This window comes from Micromys minutus, assembly GCF_963924665.1.
Source record: "Micromys minutus genome assembly, chromosome: 9".
In the NCBI taxonomy this organism is placed as follows: Eukaryota; Metazoa; Chordata; class Mammalia; order Rodentia; family Muridae; genus Micromys; species Micromys minutus.
The window spans coordinates 21,736,003-21,742,430 of record NC_137978.1 but is presented as its reverse complement, the minus strand read 5'-3'; the positions used below and the strand labels follow the sequence as shown (position 1 = coordinate 21,742,430).

The following is a 6,428-nucleotide window of genomic DNA, read 5'->3' as shown; positions in this document are numbered from 1 at the left end:
TGCGGATCTCACGCCCTCTACCATTCCAACTGGATGTAAGTTTTTTATTTAATCTCTTCAAATTTTTCTCCCACAAATAGACTTTCTACTTAGGCTTTCAAAAACCACCATCAAGTGTCAGAAATTACCTTGATGGTAACAAGGGAGCCAGGGTGAAGTGTCTGGACCCTTTCTCTCTTCATTTCCTGGTAATGGCTGGTTAGTGGCCACCTGTCTTCCCATTTCCTAAGTAGGTCACATTCTCAACACTGTCAAGTTGTTCCAGAATGCTAAAGGAAGTGCTTTCGATAATGAAGTAACATTGACTTTACCTACATGAATCCAGAATGCTAAAGGAAGTGCTTTCGATAATGAAGTAACATTGACTTTACCTACATGAATTTTTGCATATTTATGAGATCGAGGTTCTCCCTGATCTCCTGGATCATCAACTGATTTGGTCACTGAAGGCAGTGGGAGCAGAAATGTCAATTGGGGTTTGGAAGCCCGTTTAATTTTTTAATGGAGAAATGGAACTAAAGTATCCAACCTTTATGTTGGAGATGCCTTGGTATTGGACCAGAACCTAATAAGCAGTGACTTTTATAATGCTATCTGCTGGCTTAAAAACTGGATGAGGCCAGGAGATAACAACAGAAACCAGAAAGGAATTGAGGGGTGGGAGCTAGGATGATGAAGGATTATTAAACCAACTCAATTGCTCAATGGATTGAAATCTTGAGAGCAAATCAAGCTTTCTGTACAGAGTTTTCTGAGGGTATTAACCAAGTCAGAAGTCTGCCCCTCTCCCATATCACTGGATAGGCACAAGTGTTATCCTAATATGTCTCCTCATGAAAATATAAAACTACAATTCAAATTTGGTTTTTCAGGGCAACAGGTAAAACTGTGCCAAGAAATCAAGGTTCTAAATTAGTTTTGCACCAGATAGGAGAGCTTAGAATATAAAAGTTCACTGTAAGAGACAATATATTCAACTTGGACATCTTAAAATTTCTAAAAACTCACTCAAACAGCAAACATGAATCCAGAATCATTTTAAAGAGAGAGCAAGCCATTCTGAATTCAAAAAACGGGACGATAAATTTTAACAACCTAGAGGTTAAAATAATGACATTATCAGCTATAAAACCTAAAGTATTATTAGCATAGTTCACTAAAATTAGCTTTGAATCCAGATGGTCATGGCACACACTTTTTTTCAGTTTGTAAATGTCTTTTTTATTCTTTTTTAAATGTATATTTATCTATTAAATAGAAGTACACTGTAGCTGTCTTCAGACACACCAGAAGAGGACATTGGATCTCATTACAGATGGTTGTGAGCCACCATGTGGTTGCTGGGATTTGAACTCAGGACCTCTGGAAAAGCAGTCAGTGCTCCTAACCGCTGAGCCATCTGTCTTTTAATCTAGCACTTGGGAGTCAGAGTTCAAGCCCAGCCTGGTCTACAGAGTTAGTTCCAGGACAGCCAGGGCTACACCAAGAAACACTGCCTCAGAAAACAAACAAAAATAGGCTTTGCAATATTTAAAAAAGGTTCACTAGCAATTATATAAAAGACAAGGAAATCTGAAAGCTTAATGTTAGAATTCCAGTTCAATAAATAGTGTATGTGGTAAGAAAGGCTGCTGTATGTGCTATCAACCAAGACCATGTTGATGTACACGGACAATGTTACCAGTGAAGTCCTTGTTGATACATGTGGTCTATGCTGCAGCCTAAGGTCATGTTTATACACGTGGCCTGTGCCATGTTGATGTCTCTGGTCCACGCTGGTATTTGTGGCCCTGTTGTTGCTGGAGATTGTGTTGATGTCCATGACCCATGTTATCACCAAAGATCGCAAGGATATCCATCCTCTGTGCTGCCGTCTGAAGCCATGTTGACTATCAAGGCCAATGCTGTAGCCAGAAACCACGCGGAAGCCCATGAACTGAAGCCCATGAGCTGCTACTGACTACAAGGAACAAGGAAGCTTCTCTTGTAGTGATATCAATGATCGCAGGCTCACAGTTGAGAATGAGAGACATAGAAGGCATATGCGACAACCTCTTTCTCCCCCACCCCTGCTCCCCAAAAAGAAAGTCTAAACAGGAAGCCACTGAAAAGAACTTGGTTCAGCCTAGCTCATGTGGCTCTGGGCGGAGCTGCAGTCCAGGACACCCGCTGGGACATCGGTGGGCAAGTGGGGGGGGGGGAAGGGGGGGGACTCAGGCCGGTCGCGGCAGGGACAGGGCAGCTGCACCATCAGCGATGTTCGCAGCTCACTGCTGCGCTGCCAAGGAGGTGCTGTACCACCTGAATATCTACTTCGGCAGCCAGCTGCAGAGCTCGCCGCTGCCCATCCTGGACAAGGGCTCGGTGGAGCTGCTGGGGGAGCTGCTGTGGGTGCTGCTGGTGGAGCTGTTGGGGGAGCTCCTGTTCCAGCTGCTCAGGGAGCGCTGCGCTCAGCCCAAGAGATTGAATTCGCTCCAGGAGCTCTAGCTTCTTGAAATCACGTGCAGTTATTTCCAGCAGCAAAGCGAGGACACTGTGCAACAGATCTTTTTTTTTTTCCTCCCCTTTCAGCCCCCAAGAAAACAAAGCTGATGACGGCCGAATACGCTTGTTGGGAAAGGTGGTCTCCATGGCCATGGCTTGTGTTGGATACCGGTGTTGCAATGTGCGGCCTCCTGGACGCCTGTGATCTACAGTGTGAGGCTTGCCAGGGCCCTTGTGGATGACAACGACTGTTTGATGCCAGGCTCTGTTCAGACACGGAAACAGATCTTTAGTGCCAGTCCTTGTTTCTTCTGCCAGTTCAAAATGTCCGTGACCACTCTCTACGACCTGTCATCAGATGACCTCATTCCGCCTTTGGACTTACTTGAAATGATTGTCAGCTGGATTTTTGAGGACCTAAGGCTGATTCTCATCACGTTCTTAAATACTCCCATCGCTGTCAACCTGCCCATAGGATTTTTAGAGCTCACACCCTTCTTTGGCTGATCCGGTGGTTCATGGAGGCCCCTCTGGCTTGGGAAGACGCCTTGACTATTCAATGGCCACATCAGTCACAAGGTTGCTAAGGACTCAGGCTCAGGCGCGGACAGAGACTTGAACCTGCCCCACCCGAGTGTCCTGCGGGTACTTATGATGCTCCAGCTGCAGCTGACCGAGAAGAATCTGTATGGGAGCCTAGGGCGCATCCTGTGACCACATGGTCCAGCTTGTAGAGGAGATCATCAACAGGCTAGCAGATGAACTGAACCCTCGCAGTACCTCCCAGGAGATCAAGCCTGTACTGGACAGCTTGGCCCGGGCCTTGCAGGTGGCCATGACATTGAGAGCCCTGCAGTGCAGGAGAGGTGACCTGATAACCTTGTGCTCCAGGCTACCCCATAACAACCTGCTCCAACTGGTGATCTCCCGACCAGCACAGCAGTTGACACACACCGCTCTTACCCCTGGGTTCCACCCGCATATCTATACACTTCCTCCACTCAGCCCTACCTACACACCTAGGGCACACATTCATCTTAGGTGTGACCTTTTCATTCAAGCCCCTCCGCTAGGCTGGCCCCTCTGAGCCAAGTTAAGTAGTTGTGTGCCTTGCACCAGGGCCAAGGAAGTCTTTGGAGAGAGGGATACTGGCCCTGTGGAAAAGGACCCCTGGGAGGCAGCAGGTGGCCCCTCCAGCTGGCAGACCCATCTTGGTACTAATGTCCCAAGTTGCTTTTGCCAGGGGTGCCTCCTACCTGGTCATATTACATATCCAGATTGGATGATGAACGGGAGTGGGTTCAGCCCTCTGCAGAGAGAGCTGCGGGTATTTTTAAATAAGCCAGGGACAACCTTCACTCATGAACACCACCAGGGAGTGTTGGTGGGTAAGCCACCTGCAGGTCCATTTGCCCGGCTTCAGGAATGAGAAGTGTCTGCAGCTCCATGAGCTCAGGATGCAGAGGGTGAGGCGCAGCGTGTATGCAGCACTGGGCACTGCTCACTTCGGAAAGAATCTGTGTTTTATTTGGGGCTGGGGTCTCTAAATTTTCCTTTCATGTGTTCAGAATAAAACTTCTCTAAACAGTTAAAAAACAAAAAGAAAAGAACTCTTGATAGGAACGCTGAAGTGTAGCTCTTCATAGCTGATGCCTTCTGGAGGAAGTGAAGGTGAGAAATGACTCAATTTTCTATAAAGGGTTGGCCAATGGTGTTTGACCACACTCCAGGGAGTATATGAGCAACACAAATTGGACTTGAGGTCTTCTTCTTCTTCTCCTTCTCCTTCTTCTTCTTTGTCCTCCTCCTTTTCTCTCCTCCCCCCCCCCACCTTCTCTTCCTCCTCTGTTTCATCCTCCCCCTCCTCCCTCCTCTTCCTTTTGTTTAGAGGCATGTTAAAAGAGTGTAGGTTGACCTGTGAAGATTGGGAAGTCCATGATGTAAAATTTCCAAATGATCAATAAAAACGTTATATTATATAAAGAAGGAAATAAAGGAAAGCAGGAAATGGAGGAAAAAAGAAAGGAAAGAAGGCTGCACTAACAAAAAGACCCTGTAAGAATTTGGTGACTTGGATGAGACTGAAATTCATTCTCTTACATGTTAGTCTGAGCAAATGTTCAACACCACCAGTATTGAGCTCTATTTCATTTGGCCTTATCCCTTTACAGTGTTCCCTATGATAGTCCTTATTAAAGAGTTAATTAGAAAAGTTATTAATGCCATGGGCAGACAGAAAAATGACAGTATAGCTTGAGTTCTGAAGAGAGTTCAGGCCCTAGCACCAGAGCCAGGCAAAACAGTGGCATATGTAAGAAAGGGTTCAGCCTATGGGGAGAATGGAAGGTCTTTATTTAGAACTTTCTGAGGATGTGAGGAGATTTCAAGGCAAGAGCCTGCAGTCAATCTCTCTGATTCCCTGTCAGAAGACAGGAAGTGTTGGTGGTAAAACAAAATCCCCCCTGTCCTGGTTTGATTTTTGTTTTGTTTTGTTTTTGACAGAAGCCAGAGTTATCTGGGAAAGGAGAACCTCAATTGAAGAATTGTCTCTATTAAGTTGCTCTGTAGGCAGACCTAGAGGGTATTTATTAAATTAATAAGTAATGTGTAAGGCCCAGCACGGTGTGAACAGTGCCACCCCTGGGCAGGTGGTCCTGAAAAAAACATGGAGAAAAGGCCAGCACTCAGCATTTCTTCATAGTGTCCTGCCCTGACTTCCCCTTGGTGATGGATACTGACCTATACACCCTCATTTCCAAGTTGCTTTTGGTAGTTTGCTCTTTGGCACAGCAATAGAAAACCAACTAACACACAACTGTGTTGAGATTTGATACATTGACCTTTCAAGAAACTTGTCCATCATCATCTGGGTGCTGTGTTTACTGATTCGCTGTTCAGTGCCTTTCCTGTTTTCCTTTTGATATCTGCTGAAACTGTTGACATAGCTCCCCTCTCTGCCCTGATTCAGAAAAATGGGTCTTGATCTTTTTTTCCCTCTTGTTCATTCTGGCTACAGTTTACCAATATTAGAAGGCAAGCCAGTATTGGGGCCACTGATGTTTTTTACTCTTATCCTCAGATTTTTGTCGTTGTTGTTGTGGTGGTGGTGGTGATGGTGGTCAGTACTTCCTCCATAGGAATTTGTGAGATCTATCTCCAGCACATTCCTCAATTTCTCAATTTGTGTGCTCTTCTCTCAGATCTAAATACTGGAGTCAAGATTGCTTATTTGGCCCTGTTTCCTTTCTAATTCAATGATTTGTTGCCGTATATTTTCTGATAAATGGTGTCTCTATCTCACTAATTTTAGCTCTCCGTGTTTTTGTTTCAGATCATTTAAAAATACCTTTCTCTACTGACACAATCTTTCTCCCCCTATACATATAAACACACAGTACCCGTATATCTGAAAAATAAGTAGTTCTGTGAAGGTGATTGGATAATTGTTTTTAGGCAAAGAACACACCACTTCAAATGATTGGAATCCTAAACTGAGTGTTCCTTTAGGGGGAAGGATGTGAGGAGGAATGAGAGGTGCGGCAGATGGAGGGGAAACTGTGGGCAAGGTGCACTAGATGAGAATAAATTAATTTAAAAAATACAAAAAGAGAAAGAAGAAGAAAAAAAGGAAAAGAAATTAAAAAAGCAAACAAGATGAGCAATATAGTATAAACAAATCCGTAAGCAGTGGAATCCTTAGTCTTTGCTTCAGGTCCTATTTCCTGATGAATGCCACCGATTCCTTCGTTGGCTTTGTCACTTGATGATGAACAGTAACTTGCATATCAAATAAACTTTCTCCCTCCACTAGAAGATTCTCTATGGTCACAGTAGGCACTTAGCCTGTGATAGTCATCTCTGTGAGCACTGATGAAGCTGTAAGCTCTCACAATTCTCATCTTGTTTTCTGGAATGTGCTCATGATCAGGAATTGTGTAGGAATG

At 44.7% G+C, this 6,428-nt stretch overlaps 1 pseudogene across 1 annotated transcript; it reads left to right on the top strand.

The window, feature by feature from the left end:
• The first annotated feature begins 2,256 nt into the window (after positions 1 to 2,256).
• LOC308424959 (integrator complex subunit 15-like) lies at positions 2,257 to 3,571 on the top strand (annotated as a pseudogene). Its single transcript has one exon. The product of its transcript is annotated as an integrator complex subunit 15-like (transcript).
• The last annotated feature ends 2,857 nt before the right edge of the window (positions 3,572 to 6,428 follow it).